General features: G+C 42.6%; 1 protein-coding gene across 1 annotated transcript in view; it reads left to right on the plus strand.

Moving 5' to 3' along the window:
* GRIN2D (glutamate ionotropic receptor NMDA type subunit 2D) overlaps window positions 1–21,078 on the plus strand; it is a 63,341-nt gene that overhangs the window by 5,320 nt on the left and 36,943 nt on the right. The window lies entirely within an intron of this gene.

A 21,078-nucleotide genomic window follows, 5' to 3' on the forward strand; every position in this document is an offset into this window, starting at 1 on the left:
AGACACTGCTATCGGTTAAGTGTGGCTAGTCCATATTTTCTAACCTCCCTTTATGTTCATTGACGGGCTGGTATACCCAGGTCTGTTTGTACAATTAAGTTGTTATTTACAGTGTTTGGGGAATGTGCACAGTGGCTAGAATTTATCACGTACATTTCCCCCTTTTTAACCACATATTTGGAAGATAGATGCTTTGTCAGTGGAGTTCTGATTTATATCTACATATTTTTCCCCCACGGTCACTAGAGAATTTCAGAAGCATGATTTCTGACTGTTCCTGCTCGGAAAAGCTGTACTTTCTTTAGCCTGACCTATACTGTATTCTTGTATCTGTCCTGCAGAACACATACGGAATTTATATTGGGACTTTGGGATGCTATGCGGGGCTCTCAAGTCTTCTGTGTGTAACCTTGTAAGAAGATGTGGTTATCCACGCTATGTGCACTGACATAACAATGCCTGTGTGTAGCCTTTCAGCCTATAGCTAGTCATATTTTGGTCTTTATAGAAGGATGCACACACCCGCACAGGCTCGTTTAAATATTTGTACTCTTCCCCTCGTTGTACGAACAGTCCATAAATGCCATCACAATGCCTTCTTTCTTGCTCACTGCACTTACACAAAAACCCAGCCGCATCTAAGTCCGACTCTTCCCCTGCATCTCCTGTACAAATGAACATTGCAAACTGCCGGCGGAGAGACTCGGGATGCAGGAATGAGAGCGAGACACACTGAAGCTCAGCACATCTGCAGGGCATGAGGCGGCCGAAGGCTGCTCAGCGAAAACCGTGTTGGCATGTGCATGTTACAATCGTTCTGAAACCCAGACTCTGCTATAAATCCTGGTTTATGAGACAGTGCCCTCTTTCTTTCTACCTGCTTAGCACGGTGATGCCGAGTCTTCCTTCAGCTGGAGCTTTAGACCTCTCGTGGCTCTCCTTCCATTGATTCTTCTCACCCTGAACCATTTTTCTGGTGTGCCCCCCCCTCCAATACCTTCTCTCATTTATCTCTCACTGCCATCAACCCCCCACCTGTTCCTCCAAGCAGAAACCTGGAATGATTGCTGGTCCACCCCTTTCCTTCAGATATTCCTGTTACCAAAACAAGCTACTAATGGACACTTATGGAAAGGTCTCTCCCCTCCCACATCACACAAGGGGAGAGCAGAGAAGGCAGCGGCAGGGGGACGCAGTCAAAATTACCAGCCACTGCTGTCTGAGTGAAAGTGGCCACCTGGGGTCTGGGTTCCAGGAAACGGCAGAGATCAAAACATCTGGAAAAGGGCCTTGCTGAGAGGAGAGAGGAAAGCAGCGTTTTGGGTGGGGTGGGGGTGTCTGGTTTTACCTCTACATGGAAGCCAAGTGGGAGAAGATTGGAGCAACCGAGAGCAGCAAAGTTGGCAGATGATTTGAGGTTGCTGCTAGTTTCAGCTTCATCTCTGAGTCTCACCCAGAATTCAGCTCCTGCACACTTCTCCAGAGCATGTGCACTGCTCCATCCACCCTCAATTCTGAGCAACTGCAGCATGCACCCCATCTAGAATTGGGGGACAAGGAATGGTGGGCTGGGAGAATCCCTTTCCCAAGCAAATTCAAGAAGGCTTTATTTTATTTTTGGTTTTAATGAGAGGGAGCTGGGCTGAAATCTCATTTTATTGCTATCGTTCCTGACCCTCCCCCCACCCCCAAACCTCTGGCAGCTTCATCTCACAGGTTAGTGAAGTCTACAGAAATGCACCTTGCGGATGCCAATCACTATCTCCATCTTCCAGAGCCAAGACTAAATAATGTGGCTAAAAGGTAGGAAAACAAGAGACTTCCATACTTGCGAACAAAAATTTTAAAAGCAGGGAGGCGGGGGAGATGGAAAAAGCGGGACCCAGAGATATGGATGTAGCAAACCAAAATAATGAGGCATCAGCAGAGATTCTGTGCTCAAAAGTCTGGAGAGTGTGAGCGTGTATATGCTTGTAAATTAATTACCAGCAGTGGAGAGTCTGGAAGTGTCACTTGATGGGATTAAGGGTTTGTGGAAGGTGTGAAATTGAGGCACAAAACTGTGGACCCCCTCATCGCTTCTCCGGCCTTGGGAACCAGACCATTGGTTCCCCTTTGGGTAGTATCCGTACCCCTTTTAATTCTTTCCCTTTGCAGGCTGTCTTGAGTCCTCCCCTCTCTCCCCCCCTTCGCTCCCCAAACCTGCAACGATCTGGGGGATTTTATTCCTTCAAGCTTTGGCAGGTGGAAATGAAACCTGCCGGCTTTGATTAAACCTCTCCGAAACCGGTGTGGCTCACCCAGGCAGTGTGGCTGAAAGAGAAGCCAGGTCTGATGATCCTGGGCTGACCTTCCGCCCCCAGCACCTTTAACCCTGAAATGGGGGCATCTCCCAACTATAAATGCAGATCCCCAGGACCGAGGCTGCCTGGGTGATAATTTAGGAAAACAAGGGATAAGTTGAGATGGCTAAATTGAAATATCTAAATTCAGAGAAAAAAGAATTATCCACACTTATTGCACTGGAAACCTTTTATAGACTTTCTGTGTGGAAAATGAATTTCTGATGCATGGTTTTGATGATCAGATAGAAGAGACTTTAGAAAGGAGAGAGTTATGTTGTAACCGTAGAATAAGAGGTAAATGTATAATTGTACTTATAAATTGCTGTAAAGAAGCTCGGAAGCTACTTCCTTGTAGCTGATTTCTTTTTTATTTTCCTTTTCCTTTTCTCCCCCCCCCCACACCTTTCCTTTCTTGCACTTTTAGTTTCTCTTTGACATCTGTCTTTTTCTTTTCCTTTTCTCACTTTATATTATTTTGTATCTTCGTTTTTTTTTTAAAAAATCGTTAATAAATTAATAAAAGTATATAATAAAAAGTGAATAAGAGCTAATATACAAATTATCAGTAATGATGAAGAAAGCAGGTAGAGTATTTGTCAAAACAGCTGGCCAGAGATGCAGAGAAGCAATTCAACATAGAATGAACAAGTGATGTTCTCTGCCCTCGTATATGTGAACAATACAGGAGGTTTAAAAAGAGACTTTTAAACCTTCCATAGAAGGAATGTCTGTCAGTAATTACAAAGCCAGGTGGGTGAAATGGAGATCCCATGTATCAGAAGTGGTGTATCTCTGAATATAATGTATTGTGCAGGACAAACAGAAGTTGATGGGAACACATCTGGTTCAATATCTTGGATCCTAAACTTGATGGACCTCTGATTTGAGCCAGTAAATGCTACAGTCCCTCTCTGGCTCAGACATTTACAGAGTTTTGGAGTGGGATCCAAAGAACTTCTAATCATCCCAATGGGTTTATAATCTAGTTACTGAGTTTACTCACATTCTGGGTTTATCAATACACTGGCTCATAATAACTAATCCAGAGATGCCTTTGAGCACGAGGTTCTCAGCTATCAGTAAATTGGATGCACGCAGACATGCGTCCGCCTAACTAAGGTTAAAATTAATTAGTTTGTTTGCTTGATTGATTATATGCCATCCAGCCGGTGTCGACTCCTAGCAATCACATAGATAGATTTTCTTCATGACAGTCAGTCCAGGCCTGGTTCTTCAGGTCTTCCAATGGTGCACCCATTGCTTTTCTAATGAGTTCATCTATCTTGCTGATGGTCATCCTCTTTTTCCTACCTTTCTCAGCAATAACTCCCTTCTCCAGAGAGTTACATAAGGTGTCCAAAATAGGATAACTTGAATTTGGTCATTTTTGCCTTGAGTGACAACTCTAGTTGGGTTTGTTCAATGATCCATTTCTTTTTTGTTTTTTGTTTTTGCATTCTCAGAAATCTTCCTCAATACCAACGTTCAAAAAATGTCAGTACTCTTTCCATCCTAACAGAGTTTAGCACACCGTATTTCAATTGATCTTGTGTAAACAGATCAACCTGGATTCCCACAACTTTAGCCCAAAAGAGAGTTTTGGAGTTCAGTGGGGCTATATCTTTGTCATCTAATACTCATAAGCGGATGAGTTCCAATGTCCTACATGAAATTGCTTCTCAATTTCATCTGGGTTTTTTGTCAACCCAACATAAGGAACCGGGTACAGGTAGTCCCCGAGTTACGACCACAACTGAAGCCAAAATTTATGTTGCTAAGTGAAACATTTGTTAAGTGAGTTTGTTCCATTTTACAACTTTTCTTATCCCGTTTGTTAAGTGAATCACCACACTTAGTGTTAACCTAGTAACACCGTTGTTAAGCGAATCTGGTTTCCCCATTGACTTTGCTGCTCAGAAGGTCTCAAAAGGTGATCACATGACCTCGGTACACTGCAACGGTCATAAATGTGAATCAGTTTCAAGCATCCGAATGTAAATCATGTGGCTAAGGGGATGCTGCAACGGTCATAAGTAGAAAAATAGTCATAAGTCACTTTTTTCACTGCTGCTGTAAGTTTGAACGATCACTAATTGAACTGTTGTAAGTTGAGGACTAGCTGTACTAAGAAAAGCATTTTGGACTCTCTGCTTTGATCACAAGGCCCATGGACTAAGTACTATTGCAGATGGAGACAGGTGCCTTCTGGTTTTCTTAACTTGTCTCTGGTAGCTTTTCTGATTCTGCCAGTGAAACATACAGACTGTCCTCCCAGTGTTTTTCAGTAGTATAATATAATCCTTGGCTTGGAAGGGGACATAAGACCATCTGGTGCTCACTCCAAGAATTCAGATTAATGCATCAAAAGCATCCAGACAGGTGGCTGTCTAGTCCGGTGTTTTTCTCAAACTTGGCAATTTTAAGATCCGTGGATTTCAACTCCTATACTGGCTGGGGCATTCTGTGAGTTGCAGTCCATCTGTCTTAAAGTTGCTAAGTTTGAAAAATGCTGGGATATCCTTATGGAAGATGTCAAATGTAAAAGAGTCCATCTTTCTCTTTGAGGTGTTGGGTCATGACCCAACTACAGGTAGTCCTCAACTTTATGACCACAGTTGAGCCCAGAATTTCTGTTGCAAGAGAGTTTTCCCCCATTTTATGACCCTTCTTGGCCACAGTTATTAAATGAATCACTGTCATTGTTAAATCAGTAACATGGTTGTTAAGTGAATCTAGCTTCCCGATGGACTTTGCTTGTCCGGAGATTGCAAAAATGATCACACGATCCTGGGACGCTGCAATCATCATAAATATGAGTCTGTTGTCAAGCATTTGAATTTTCATCCTGTCACCATGAGGTCATGGTGCAACTGTCATAAGTCACTTTTTTCAGTGCCGTTGTAACTGCGAACTGCCACTAAATGAACTGTTGTAAGTCTGAGGACTACCTGTACTCTTACTACAGGGAAGTTCTGTGTCTTCCCTCCCCCCACTTAACATCCATTTGGAATTGATCTTCCTGTGTCTTCAATCCTTTATTCTGTATTCATCATTGCAGAGCGAGGGAGAATTGAGATGGACGAGCTCTGAAAATGAAGTGGAATTTCTCTACTGTATATGTTGCAATTCAATTCCTGGTCTGAACCAGAAATCAGAAAGAGTCCGTAGTACTTTTTCAGGCTCACAAATTTTATTAAAAGGAATAAACTCAGTGGAGGCTCACAAAAGCTTATGCCCTTTAATAATATCCGTTAGCCTGAGTACATGCAGCAGACTCCTGATTTTTGACTATCACAAGCTCACACAACCATCCTTCTATACAGTCTGAACCAGGATTTCTTCTGTTTTTTTTAAAAAATGGCAATTTAGAATGCTCAGGCCAGATATTTTAGATCAGTGTTTCTCAACCTTGGCGACTTTAAGTCCTCAACTCCCAGAATTCCCCAGCCGGCTGGCTGGGGGATTCTGGGAGTTGAAGTCTACAGGACTTAAAGTCGCCAAGGTTGAGAAACACTGTTTTAGATGAATGATACTGACCTTTTGAATTCTACCCTCCTTTGCCTTCAAGTAATGAAGTGCCTTCTTTTATAACCCTTAGTATTTTGGCAGCGTTTATGCTTCTTGCTGCAGTGTTAACTAACAGCGTATTAATTTTGCCAAACATAACAGAGCCACAGTCGTATCCTTCACCCTAGCAAGAAGGATCTGCAGAAATCCACCTGAAGAATCCCTAGGTTTGCAGGCGCCTCCTTGGGCCCCGATGAGACACCCCTCCCAATAATCGCTCTTCTCTATAGGAGAAACAGTTGCAGGTGGGGTCAAGTCAAGTTGCCGCACCCCAAGTGACCCGCCTCTTTCAATCCCCGATGAACGCCATCGTCATGGCCTGGGTGCAAGGCAGAGAGACAGGCCCTGCGCCCAGACGGGTGGCATTCACCTAGCCATGTCTTACACCTTGAGACCATGTTCGTTTTTGCGTTCTTCCAGCTGAGACACACGCAGAAATACAAAGCAAGGAAAGGGACAAAAACACAGCACGACTCGGGGCCCGAGGGGAGGAAGAGAAAAGGCAGGGGAAAAAATCAATATCTCCAGTAGGAAGTAAAGAGAGAGAGAGGGGGGGAGAAGGAAAGAGAGAGAGAAAGCTCTTGAGAAATTGGGGGGGGGGGAGGCAGGAGTGAGGGAAGTGGGAAGCAGAGATTGAGAATAATGGAGCAAGAATCAGGAGGATCTTTTGAAGGATTGAGAAATCCATGCAAACATGTGATACTGACATTAGCCCCTTTTATTTTTTGCTGGAACTCCTCTAAGCAGATGGCAGGCTAAATCCAGATCGAAATTCTTTTTCAGAATTTTTACCTGACTCTTCCTCAGAGGTTGCCAGTTGAGGGCACATGTTTTTCCCCTTGATCTCACAGAGATTTGGAGGGGTAGGATTAATGGAGTTGGCAGACCAGCCAGTCCCCCCCACCCCAAGGAACCCTGGTCTCTTCTTCAGCCTCCTCCTCCCAGCTGTCTAACACTATCACCATCCTTCATCTTACACTTAAGAAGTTCAAGGAGACTTGGAATATTTTGTAGCATGATGAAGAATTGTCCCTTCCTGTTTGTCTGTATAATATCTCTCTCTCTCTCCCTATCTCTCTCTCTCCCCCTCTCTCTCCTCCCTCTCCCCCTTTCTCCCTCCCTCTCCTCATTTTTCCCTCTCCCTTCTGCCCTCTCCCTCCACTCTCCCCTCCCTCTCCCCCTCTCTCCCTCTCCTCATTTCTCTCTCCCTCTCTTTCCCCTCCCCCTTCCTCTCCTAATTTCTCCCCCTCCATATCTCCCCCCTCCCTCTCTCTCCCCATCTCCTCATTTCTCCCTCTCTCTTCCTCTCCCCTCCCTCTCTCAGATTATAATTCCCATTTTACAAAGAGGCCATGATGGAGTTGTGAAAAAGCAATTTCCTTGAGGCTCCAGACATCTATACCGGAGTTTTATTTTATTTCATTCTTCCGTTTTTCAAGGGCCATCCATCTATTCAAGGAGCTCCGGGAAGCGAACAAAATAAAAACCAGGGTTTCCATGCAACCTTGGCATCCTTGAGAGGGGCGGACCTCCCTGAATTCCCCAGCTAGCTCCCTGAATTCTGGGTGTTGGAAGTCCACCCCGCTCAAAGTTGATAAGGATGAGAAACACTGAATTAAACCAAGAGAAATCAAATAGCTGAGGCATAGTAAAACTACAAATCACATAAACCCATATCAGAGGCCCCACCTTGACTTCCGTCCCTGGCGAAGAGCTAGGTCTTCATGGCCTTGCAAAAGGCCAACAGTAAGAACTGTTTGCATTGTGAAGGGTGGGAAGATGTTCCATAGGGCAGATGCCATAATGGAGAATAATTTGACTCCCCAGCTATTGGGCACTGTACCCCTACTCCCTCCATTCCTTCTGGATGCAAGTTGCCCCCTTCTCCAACCTTGCTGCAAGAGACTCTTCTGACCAGATCTTGGTTACATGCCATTTGGGGGGGCGGGGGGGCAAGCAGCAAAACCAGTCTATCATTTGGCTTAACACATTAGAATGCACACAAAAGAACTCCCAGACCTCTCTGCCCATCTCTCCTTCCAGGATATCTGGACTTTCTATTATTATCCCTCTTTATTGTGGCTCTTGTCCCCTACACCACCACCACCACTGCTATTCAGGATGGCCTCTGGACACAAAAAAATGAGGATTTCCCCCTCCCCTCAAGTGATGGGGTGACAGAAGCAGGAAAGGGAGAGGCAGCATGGAGGCAGTTTGGGGATGTTGGTCTCCGCTCGCACATGGCCCTGATGAGCTGGGCAGAGTGCTGTTTTTTTGATTGCACTCCCAGGAATAGAAACACTTCTATGATTGCAGAAATTGCTTCCTCCTCAGCGAAGAGGCACAAGAGATAGATGCTTAACCACTTCTCCATTCGGGATTGCACTTCTAGGCCCATCTCTGCCGATAGCTCTCATTCCTTTGTATCCAAGGAATCTGAGATTGCTCTATGTTCCATCCGAGGTTGACAATTTAGGGGTCTGCTTAATTTATGCAATGCTGCTAAAACAGCAGGGACCATTCCCCCCCCCCCCAATACTGATGTTGTCCATGGTGCATTTTTACACTTTTAATTTGAAGGAAGAGCTCGGTCTACTTCTAAAAATCTAAGCACAACCAGTACATTTGAGGGGAGAGATGGCTCACCCTAGTACGCACACACTTCACCTGTGGTGAGAGGAGACAACCTTTCCTGAAGTCACTTGTAATGATGGGTTTGACAAAGACGTATAGAGTCTTGACACAATCGTCTGTGTATTTCCCAGCAGATTGCACTAACAAGGTGCTGTGGGTGTGGACATGGACATTGTCATGGATATATCATTGTTGTGTCTATATGTGGCATATATGTCTGTCTGTGGTGTGCCTTCACTGAATACTGTGTGATGTTGATAATAGAATTCTGAATTTCAGTCTTGGCACATGGAAATGTACAGAGGTTTAAGGTTTTAAGGTTTTATTTAATTTGTATGCCGCCCTATTCCCGAGAGACTCAGGGCGGCTAACAATCTGGAGGGGAGGGGGTACAAAATAATTCACCTGAGTGCACCTATAATGTTACCTATCCAAACGAGAGCTGGTAGGATGTTGAAATTTGTTTCCCAGAGCTATCAGTATTTTTCTCTTGAATTGTCATCTTCCATTTACATTACTTAGGAAGCATTAATATATTTATTTGTTTTCATGTTTCATTCCAGATTGTGATGTATTATCTTCCTATTTTTTTAAGAATTTGGTTTCTGGTGGTTTTGTCTGTGTGTATGTATGTGTGTTTGTGGGTATACTAATACATAATTAAAGCACTGCTCTAAATGACAGGCAAAACATGTCTGAGAAGAAGACCTCCTTCTTAAGAACTCCTTTAGCTTGAATTAAATGTTTCATGTCTGCAGAGTCATCTTATTTTACATCATTCTTGGTAGAACACAAGTGATGAATAGCGTCTTGATTGTTGTTAAAAGTCTATTTCAGGGGCCCCCAACCTCCGGTCTGCGGACTGGCACCAGGCCGGGGCATGTAAGAAACTGGGTCACACAAACAAGCGAAACACCATCCCTGGGATGCAGCACACAAAATCATGCCTCCTCTGGTCTACACAAAAACCTCCCTCTACAGAATTGGTCACTGGTGCCCAAAAGGTTGGGGACCATTGGTTGATTTGCACCATTGTCACTTCCCAATCCTGTAAAGAGAGAAATCATTAATTGGGGAATGTATAAACCTTCTTCAGAAGCTATAATCCTATAGTGAGGCAACCAAAAGGGGGAAGAGGGGAAAAAACCCCAAATTTAAATATAATGTAATTAAAAGAAAGACATTATTTTACCACTATATTTAATAATTTTATCTTATGTAGCACATTGATGGCATTTGGGGAGAGCGAGATTCAAGGATTTGAGATAAGTGCAGACCTAATTTTTGGATTCTCAGAGCTGGCAACCTTCCTTTAATGATCGTTGCTTTGAGTTTGATTTATGGAGGCAAATGTAACAACTATATGCAATTTCTTAAAGCAATAATTTGCATGCAGGAAGAGGTTGCTGGTTTAAAGAGCTGCAGAGAAATGCTAGGCAAACCCCACTCCTTATGAGCACTGATGATGATACTAGCCTGGGTAATGAAATATCTGCAAAAAAAACAACCAAGCTCAGAGAGCACCAGGAACCCCTCATTTCAACATTGAGTTCCACATATTCTCCTTTATTGAGACAAAAACTCTGTTTGCATTCCAAAACACTCCAAAGCATCTTTTTGGAACCAAATCCAAAACCCAGCATAGCCTTAGTAATTGCTGGATCACGTAGCATTGATCTTAAAGCTTTGGTTCCCCCTGGCTGTAGCAGGTGAATGGCAGGGATTTGGGGGTCAACTGCTACTCTAATTTGGGTTCTGGCTTCTCGGAATCATTTCCGTTTAAGTTGCTGCTGTAAGTACTAAGAACTATTTCTTGTTTTCTTCTTCCTCTTCCTCCCCTTTTAAAATTTCTGCCATTCATTTATAGGATTTCCTTACAGTAAGTTATCTGTAGCATTTAGGGATATGACTATTAAAACTAATAACATACACAGTGTTGCTTTTGATTTCAGTTCTGTTGATGAAGAAGCATTGCCTTGTCAGCCTTAACACGCTGTAGTTTGTACATGTAGCACACCTCAAAATGGCAACCATTTCTGAGTACCCATTTGCAATTGCAAATACAAATTAACCATAAAATTCCACTCCTCCTCCTCCTCCTCCTCATCATCATCATCTTAGCCCTTGTCTATACAGTGCAGGATGAAGGCCTCTTCTCATATTTCCAACCAATGTTGTCTTAAGCTTTTTTTTGTCAATTGGGCCGGCAATACTTGCTGATGTTGTCGCTCCATCTTGTTTTAGATCTCTTTCATGGATTCTTTTTATTTGTGGGGTTCCATTCTATGGCTGCCTTGGTCCACCTGCCATCAGTTATTCTTGCTATGTGGCCGGCCCATTTCCATTTCAATTCTTTTACTCTCTTGATTATATTATATACTTTTATACAAAAATGGCAGGTGGACCAAGGCAGCCATAAAAATTAAAATTAAATGTAAAATTACCATATTTTTCAGAGTATAAGACGTACCAGAGTATAAGACGCACCAAGTTTTTGAAGAGGCAAATAAAAAAAAAGTTTTCGAACTCTGCAGACCTCCCCAAAACAGCCTGTTTTTCACGAAAACGGGCCCGTGTTTTGTCAAAAAAAGGGCATGCATAGCCTTTAGGAGGCTTGTAGAGTGCTCCTGGGAGCTGAGGGGGGGGGGCAAAAATGAGAAAAAAGCAGTCCATTTTTTGCTCATTTCTGCCCTCACCAGCCCCCAGGAGCACTCTGGAAGCTCCTAAAGGCTATGCATAGCCATTTTTGCAAAGGGGGCAGGGTTTCAGGAGGCCATAAATGCTGTATTCAGTGTATAAGATGCACCCAGATTTTCATCCTCTTTTTTGAGGGAAAAAGGTGCATCTTATACTCTGAAAAATACGGTAAATATAAATTAAATATAAAATTCCACATATATTTTTAACAACAAAGCCCAAATTTCTTATTTAGGGTAGACCTCGTATGAGGCCTTTATCACACAAATTCTTTTTTAATTTATATTTTTATAGGCCCAGCATCATCTTCCTTCCTTCCTTCCTTCCTTCCTTCCTTCCTTCCTTCCTTCCTTCCTTCCTTCCTTCCATCCATCCATCCATCCATCCATCCATTTATTAATTGCATTCCTTGCCTTTCCACTTTGGCTCGTATTTAAACCATTAGCCAAACGCATCGATCCAAAAAAGTTAAACACATATTAATTTGTATGAAAATTAATACAATCACCGCGCAGAAGTCAGTTAAGAATTACAGGTCTGGCAGAAGAGATGCGTTCAGAGGCCAAAAGCAATTTCCAAGGTTGTTGATAGCAGGAGCGTCTTCAAAAAGAGCGTCTCCTGATTGCAACAGTGTAGATCATTAAGGGAAGAGACTTGTTTTGATATTCAGACTGTAAATGGTATAGGTCTTTAAAGGTTAGCACCAATGCCTCGGATTGTGGCTTGCTGGTGAGCAATGGGAAAAACCAGTGCCAGGCTTTTAGTACAGGTACCAAATCCTTCAGAATTTTGTAGCAGTCAGCAGCACTCATCAAATCCGCCCAGTTCCATTTCTCTTCCGTTCTTTTTCTAATTCATTTTTCTTTCTTCTCCTCCAAATCTTTTCTGGACAAAAGAGGTTCATGTTGTCTTGGTAATGCTATTTCTCTGGGAAAAAAAAAACCCTCTCTCAATTTAGCTACGGTTTAAACCACCACAATTGGGATTACACAAAAGGGCAGAATGAGATGAGGAAATAAACCTTAGTATAAGGAATCTCCTCTGCTCCCTTTGGCCAAGCTTTTATACTCATTCAGCTGTAGTTGATCTGTTGCATTCCGGTTTGTTTTAAAGCTCTCGTTTCTATTTTGGTTCGGAGGGTAAATATTTACTCTCGGGGAGAGTTTTATAACTTTGTAAAATGTTGTGGGGGTGGGGGGTGTGGGGGTGTGTGGCCTGGAGCTGTTATTTGGAGATGACAAGGTATAAATTTAATGGAGACAAGGTATAAATTTCCCAAGGAACAATATTAATACAGGAGTAGAAATGTCTGGTTAACTGTTACAGGGCTCGCTATCTTCTCTCCAAGAAAGGCAAGCTACCTTTTGCCCACGCATTTATAATGGCACCAGGCCATTGTGTATGTGTGGGCAAAGGATAGCTTTCATTTCTTGGAGAGGAAGCGTTTCCCTTTCTATAATACTCAGAATGGCTCAGTGGCATTGAAAAGGATCGCAGACATAAAACACAACAATAAGGAGCAAAAAAACAAGTAGGAAATTCCTGCTTAAGGATTAAAGTGACGGAGTGGCTGGAAGAGGCAAATCTGTACCCAGCTGCAGTACAGTTAGTCCTCGACTTACAACCATAATTGAGCCCCAAATTTCTATTACTAATTGAGATATTTGTTAATTGAGTTTTGTCTCATTTTACAACCTTGCTACAGTTGTTAATTGAATCACTGTGGTTGTTAAGTTAGTAACACAGTTGTTAAGTGAATCTGGCTTTACCTCAGCAAAAAGTGATCACATGACCCTGGGAATCAGTTGCCAAGCATCTGAATTTTGATCATGTGACCATGGGGATGTTGGAATGGTTGTAAGTGTGAAAATTTATCATAAGTCACTTTTTCCAGTGCCATTATAACTTCCAACGGTTGCTAAATGAACTGTTGTATGATTACCTCTATTTAGGAGGATGACAAGGAGTATGCAAGTTTGCAAATTTGCGTTTCTGGGTAGCAATGGGCATGATATGCTAGGCGTGTCTCCATATGCCTGATCTTTTCTGGCAAGGGAGGAAAGTTATAGACCAGGCATCTGTGGTTTGGACTTCTCTCTAACTACCATTTCCCTGTCCCTTTGTCCTGGCATGGGTTCCTCCTACCTGGATTCCCTCCATCACTGAGCAAGCTGTCCTGGTAGCAGTCCAGTCCCTAGCTGCTGGTATCACCATTTCCCAGGTACATCCGAACCTGAAGGAATGGAGAACGATGAATCCACTCTGTGCCAGGGAGGTGTGTAATACTTACTTGGCAGCAAACACCTGTTAGGAATTAGTTCAATGTTTCTGCTGGATTCAGCAGCAGCTAAAAACCCTTGTGAGGCGCTCTGCCTTGGGGAATGAATTGATCTGCGCCAGTGTTTTTTAACCTTGGCATCTTGAAGATGTGTGGGTTTCAACTCCTAGAACCAGGGGTGAAATTCAGCAGGTTCTGACAGGTTCTGAAGAAGGGGTAGCGGAAATTTTGAGTAGTTCAGAGAACTGGCAAATGCCACCTTTGGCTGGCCCCAAAGTGGGGTGGGAATGGAGATTTTGCAGTATCCTTCCCCTGACACCCCCACCAAGCCACGCCCACAGAACCGGTAGTAAAAAAAAATTGAATTCCCAGAACTCTGGGAATTGAAGTCCACACATGTTCAAGTTGCCAAGGTTGAGAAATACTGATGAAGTCTCATAATTGCACTGAAGGGGAAGGGATATTCCAGAACAGAGTTCTTCATTAGTAAGGAAGAAATCATACTCCATGCTGGTCTCAGTTCAAGTCTGCATTTCAGCAGTCTCCAACATTAAGTTGTTGCTACACCCTTCTTTAGGGCAAGTGCTATCTGAATTCTGAGAACGCAGTCTTTGGAACGAGAAGGTCCAGGTGAATTCACCACGGGCCAAGAAGCACTGCAACATTTGATGACAGAAAATGTTCCCTTGCAACAAGGAAGGAGGCTGAGAATTAAGATCCCAGACTGATGAAGATTGTACCTTCACCCAATTATATTTATCTTTCAACGCAGATGTCTTCTGATCCAAATCCTTGGAGCTGTCACTTCTTCATGCTGGAAAGGAGTTGCCATACCAAACACAATTTGTTATTGTCGTCATTACATTCCCACAAATGATCTGAGCTGTTCCCTTCACTGCCTGTCATTTAGCATGCGAGTTCAAACGTTCTCTTAAAAACAGATTAATGTGCGTTATGGTTACATCCCTAACGAAGGATCATCCAGTTCCACATGACTGGTGATCTGAGTATTGATTTGAGAAGAGGATTAACAGGTACAACCAGAAACCAATTAAGGAAGGCTTGACAGATTCAGACTGGAGCTGAAAAACCGTAAAGGTAGTCAAACGATAAAGAGAAAGCAGCCTAAGCAAGAACCAGCGCTGGAGTCACTTGCATAGAGCCAGGGTGATAAGAAATAAAAAGACCTTGTTATACATTGCTACGAAGCTGTGGGGGCTTAGGTGCCATGGCAGGGGTCTCGTGCCTATAACAATGTTTCTCAACCTTAGCAACTTGAAGATACGTGGAGTGCTGACTGGGGAATTCTGGGAGTTGAAGTCCACACATCTTCAAGTTGCTAAAGTTGAGAAACACTGGCCTCTAGCATTGCAGGAGAAAACTGACAGGTCAAGTGTGCGCTGGGCACCTCCGGATGTGAATTGAGATCTTCTGCTGTGGGTGTGATCTGCATGGTTAACCTTTTCCATCCGTTGCCAAATCAAGAGTTTTTGGCAATAGTCTGGTGCAATTTTGCCCATTTTACTGCAGGGAGATATCAGTTGGCATGGATGCCATCAGTGGGGCTTTATCTTCTTGGGGTTTTTTCTCCCTACCAATTGAATGTGCCAAGTGGCACCGGACCAGGAGCAAGAAACTGGCGCTCAACACTGCGGACTGCATCACAATAATACAGTGAGCCAGAGGGCCAGAGCTCATTTGCATATTACAGCAGCCCTGAATTAACATACTTGGCATAGGATTTTCTTGAATGTGGCAGGTGGTGGCCATATTATTATACATTATAATCCCCGTAGCACTTGGTATGTGTAAAGGATTTTTATAATATCTGTCAGTTCTTCAATTCTCATTGCAACTTTATGGGCAAGGGAGCCAAAATCACTTTTGCTCATGAGATGAGATACCTTCTTCTTCTATCAGATATTTCATGTGGAAATGATGGACAATCTTGATCATTCACCTCCTTTGGGAAAACAAAAAAAAAACAAAAAGAAAGAATAAAGCATCATATCAGTAAAGTGTGTGTGTGTGTGTGTGTGTGTGTGTGTGTGTGTGTGTGTAAAAGGCTCAGTGGCTAAGATGTCCCAGCTTGTTGATCAGAAAAGTCAGCAGTTCTGTGGTTCAAATCCCTAGCGCCGCATAACTGAGTGAGCTCCCATTAACTGTCCCAGCTTCTGCCAACCTAGCAGTTCAAAAGCATGTAAAAAATGCAAGTAGGAAAATAGGGACCATCTTTGGTAGGAAGGTAACAGCGTTCTATGTGCCTTTGGCGCTTAGTCACGCCAGCCACATGACTATGAAGATGATTTTGGACAGCGAATATGTGTGTGTGTGTGTGTGTGCATGTGTGTGCGCAAGCACACACATACATATACACATTTATATACATACATACACACACTTAATGTACATCTATACACACACACATAATATGTTGCTCCAATTATTATCAAAGTAGGGTTGAAATGTAAATTTTGTGAATGCAGATTCATCTATGTAGCAACAGATTTCTTTCCAAATCAGGATAAAAAAGATACTGTTATGCATTTTAGAATAGAATAAAATAGAATAGAATAGAATAGAATAACAGAGTTGGAAGGGACTTTGGAGGTCTTCTAATCCAACCCCCTGCTCAGGCAGGAAATCCTACACCACTTCAGACAAATGGTTATCTAATCTCTTCTTAAAAACTTCCAGGGTTGGAGCATTCACAATTTCTGGAGGCAAGCTGTTCCATTGATTAATTGTTCTCACTGTCAGGAAAATTTATTTGTGTTTATGATACAAAAAGCAAAAGTTCCATATTTTGAAAAGATCATTTGAAAAACTCTTTCTGTAACCTATTTTATATTAGTTGTGGTTAGAAGAATCCTGATATCTGAATAATTCACAAAAAGAGATAGTTCTTGACTTATAACCACAATTGAGCCCATAACTTGTGTTGCTGAATGAGACATTTCTTCCAACAATTGTTAAGTGAATCACTGCAGTTATTAAGTTAGTAACATAGTTGTTAAGTGAATCTGACTTTCCCATTGATTTTGCTTGTCAACATTGCAACAGTTATAAATATGAATCAATTGCCAAGCATCGGAATTTTGATCATATGAGCCATGGGGATACTGCAGCAGTCGTAAATGTGAAAACCTCTCATAATGGTCACTAAATGAACTGCCATAAGTCGAGGATAATTGTACATTAAATGAGTGGTTTCATCATTAAAGGAAAATAAAGCATTGCAAGAAAGAAATTATAGGTTCTAATAAACTCTTTAATCCACATGTAACAGGATACATGTTTTTCACAGTGCTGATTTTTTTTCCTTCATTTTTTTGGGAGGGGAGGGAGAAATAAACTGCCTTGTTTTATTTTGAGAGTTATTTTTGGAGGTTTTTGTATTCTTAGGAGCATCCTAAAAATACTTCATGTAATTTATGAAGCAGACTTGGAAGTTGCTTCTCCAAAGTCTATAAAGTGGTTGTGCTAATGATCAATTGGCTTTGGCAGATTGCTTTGAGGCAAATTAAAGATTCAGAGTAACTACAAGTTAAACCATTCTGTTAAAATTCTCTCCCTCTCCCCTCTGTCTCCCTCTCTCCCTCCCCCCCTCTCTCCTCTCCCTCTCTTCTCTTCCCCTCTCTCCCTCTCCTCTCTATCTCTCTCCTCTCTCAGCTCTCCCTCCTCTCTCCCTCTCTCTTTCCCTCTCTTTCTCTCCTCTCTCTCCTCTCCTCTCTTTCTCTCTTCCTCTCTCCTTCCCTCATCTTCCCCCTCTCTTTCCCTCTCTGTCTCTCCTCTCTATCTCTCTCACCTTTCCCTCTGTCCCTACTCTCCCCCTCTCTCTTTCCCTCTCTTTCTCTTCTCTCTCCTCTCTATCTCTCCTCTCAGCTCTACCTCCCTCCCTCCTCTCCCTTTCGCTTTCCATCTTTCTCTTCTCTCTCTCCCCTCTTTCTCTCTCCCCCTCCCTCTCTCCTCTCCCTCTCTTTCCCTCTCTCTATCTCTCCCTCCCTCTCTTTGCGCTCCCTCCCTCTTCTCCCTCTCTCTCTCTTTTCCTCTCTCTTCTCTCTCTCCCCTCTCTCTTCCTCTCTGCTCTCATTCCCTCTCTCTCCCCTTTCTGTCTCATGGAGAGAGAAAGAGAGGGAGAGAGAGAAAGAATTTTCAGTTCTTACAGATGCATGGTTTTTTTGGGGGGGGGTGCCTGTTGTTTATTGTTTGTTTATTGGATTTATATGCCGCCCTTCTCCCAAGGACTCAGAGCGGTGTACAACATTAAAAAAAAAACCATATTACAAAAGTTAAAAAAAAATTAGATAGTTGCCTGTGTGGTGTGTGTGTGTGTTTCCTGTGTACAATCTAATTCACTTTTGGTGAATGTGGGTGAAATGTCAGGAGGAAAGGAAATAAGCAACAGCTTAAGGTTACTGATATCTCAGAATGACTCTTTGTGGCGAGCTATGTGGTTGAATGGCCACATAGATAGTCTGTTTCAAGCTGAAAATGGTACTAAAAATTATTAAAGGCAACATAGGATTCTCTATAATATTTTACCTTCTGATAATAATTTCTCTTGCGAAGAAGAGGCTTTTGAGGTGCTCACAGAGATAGAGACAGGTGGTTAATTATAGCTTTAAAACTGCCCAGCCGCCAGTACTCTAACATACCAAGGGACTCTCCTGGCTGTGTAGCACCTAGATGGTAAGGACTGAGCATTTATAGGGTAGAACTGGGGGTCAAGGGTTTGTGTGTGCTTAACCTCTACCTCTAATTTGCAGAATTCTGGTGACCTTTTCCCCCCTTTAGCTGGGAGGAAAACAATCTCAGTTAGGCACTTGCAATTTGTAGGGTAAACTTGCAACAGAAAGGTAAATCCTCATTCCCATCTTAGGATATTAGGGAGTTTAAGCATTGGTAGGCACCTGTGTGTGTGTGTGTGTGTGTGTGTGTGTGTGTGTGTTTGTGTGTGTTTTACACGCAAACAGATACACACAGCAAAACCTTTCTGCCACATACAACCTTCCTGGCTCATTTCTCAGTAAATCAATAGCTCCCACTCAAGAATTTCGATGGTAAAGTATCATTAAAAAATACCACAATGATTAGAAGTGATTTCTGCATCGTTTATATATTAGAAAGAAACTTTGTGAATATCAGGATTATACGCTGCAAATTTTCCTGGATTGTGTTGCTAAATAAATGGGAACTTCATCTTTGAATGCTTCTTGTCTCATATATTAAAAAAATCTTTTCTCTTGAGGACAAAAATTAGAGTCCTTTCTCATTCCCCCCACCATATAACCACCTTGTGAAGTATGACAGGTTAAAACTGAGTGATCCAGCACATCAGCCAGATGAGATCCATGATCAAATTTGGCTGAGTGTTGAATAGGAATGGTGATAGGAGCACAAATGCATGTTTGAAATTCAGAGATATGGCTTTTGTTTGTGGTGTTTGGCCCTCTGATTCTGAAGTAGCATTTCATAATGTCTGAGCATCCATTTTTATGCAGTGAAAGAGATTAGATTATATACAGGTAGTCCTCGACTTACAACCATTTGTTTAGCGATTGTTCAAAGTTACAATGGGACTGACAAAAGAGAGCCTAGTGGTCTCACACTGTGATAGCCATCACAGCATCCCTATAGTCATGTAATCAAACTTTGGATGCTTGGCGACTGGCATATATTTACAATGGTTGCCGCAATCCATGTGATGCCATTTGAAACTTCCCAAGCAAAGACAACAGGGGAAGCCAGATTCAATTGGCAGCTACATGATTCACTTAATAACCATGGTAAAGAAAAGTCCATAAAATTGGGCGTGACTCACTTAACTTCCACCTTGCATAGCAATAGAAATTCTGGTCCCAATTATGGTGATAAGTCAAGGACTACCTGTACTTAACCAGAGTTAAGTGGCTATCAGTCCTATCTCATTTTAATCAACTCCATTGATCTACACTCAGTTCATGTTACGGTTAGCTTGATTTTCTTTAATTGGCCTTATCTTATCCACTGCTTAGTGCAGTGGTGGGTTTCAAAATTTTTTAGAACCTCTTCTGTAGGTGTGGCCTGCTTTTGTGGGAGTGGCTTGCCAACCATGTGACCGGGTGGGAGTGGCTTGGCAGCCATGTGACTGGGTGGGCATGGCCAACTTGTAAAATGTGGTGAAACTCACCTAACAACGCTCTTGCTTAGCAACCAACATGTTGGCTCAGGAACTCTGGCATTGAAGTGTGCAAGTCTTAAAGCTGTCAAGTTACAAGACCCTTGCAGCCCTAACCCTTTAGAAAAAAACCAGCCAGGTGTGTTCAAACTTGACAGCTTTAAGACTTGTGGACTTCAAGTCCCAGAATTCCTCCTCTCACTCTTCATCTTGATGATGTGCGGACAGGCGGGGGGAGGGAGCTGGAACTGGTTCTAAATGGAACTGTAGATTTGTGGAACCTCTTCTATAGAAGACTTTAGAACTGGCAGGAACCCATCCCTGGCTTAGTGGTACAAACGTAGCAAAGGATTGACAACTGACATTCAGACTCTGAATTAGGTTCAATAGATTTGGGTGAACTGTTCAGTTTTAGTTGGAAATGATGGGGTTTCAATCATATATAGGTAGTCCTCAACTTACAACTTTCATTTAGTGATTATTCAAAGTTGCAATGGCACTTACAACTATTTTACACATTACCCTTTTGTGACCTTTTGCCAAGCAAAATCAATGTGAAAGCCAGATTCACTTAACAACTGTGACAAGAAAGGTTGTAAAGTGGGGAAAATTCACATAACAACTGTTTTGTTTAGAAACAGAAATGTTGGGCTCAATTGTGGTCTTAAGTTGAGGACTATCTGTATATCTACAGGGTTGGGATTCAGAAGGACTGACCTTCAGGGAAGAGAAATTGGGAAATGTGAAGTTTGGGAGGAAGGATTACTTTATTTCATATGTTCAGTGGATTCTCTTTTCACCTTCCCAAGCCTGAGATGATCTGTTTAGCAAGGGATGAGAATGATATAAAACAGGGGTGGGGAACAATGCCCCTTTTATGACTTGTGGACTTCAACTCCCAGAATTCCTGGCCACTTTGGCTCAGGAATTCTGGGAGTTTAAGTCCACCAGTCATTGGTGGCCATGATTACCCACCTCTGATATAAAGAAACTGGACACCATCAAGGGATGCCTTGGGAGAAAAAGGCTAGAATATCTCAAACACCATTCTGGTTGCCAAGCCAAATTCTTCCCACTTGAGTTCTGAGCAGAGGTGGGTTCCTACCAGTTCGCACCTATTCGGTAGAACCGGTTCGTCAAATCTACTGAACCAGTTAGAAGAGGTTCCATCAGTGGACCCGGAAAGCAGGCCACAACTACAGAAGAGGTTCCAAACTTTTTTGAAACCCACCACTGGTCCGTGGATATGATTATTCTACACTATCATGCTCATATTTATAAAACTCAGTGCCTCTGTGAAAGGTAAGGATGACTACTGCATTTGTGGTGCAATCAGAACATTGCGTGTGTTGAAGTTGTTTTAACGCAAAGCAAAGATGCCTTTTAAAAAAGAAGTT

This window comes from Thamnophis sirtalis, unplaced genomic scaffold, assembly GCF_051295495.1.
Source record: "Thamnophis sirtalis isolate CommonGarterSnake01/CBP01778 unplaced genomic scaffold, rThaSir2_p1.2 scaffold_4, whole genome shotgun sequence".
In the NCBI taxonomy this organism is placed as follows: domain Eukaryota; kingdom Metazoa; phylum Chordata; class Lepidosauria; order Squamata; family Natricidae; genus Thamnophis; species Thamnophis sirtalis.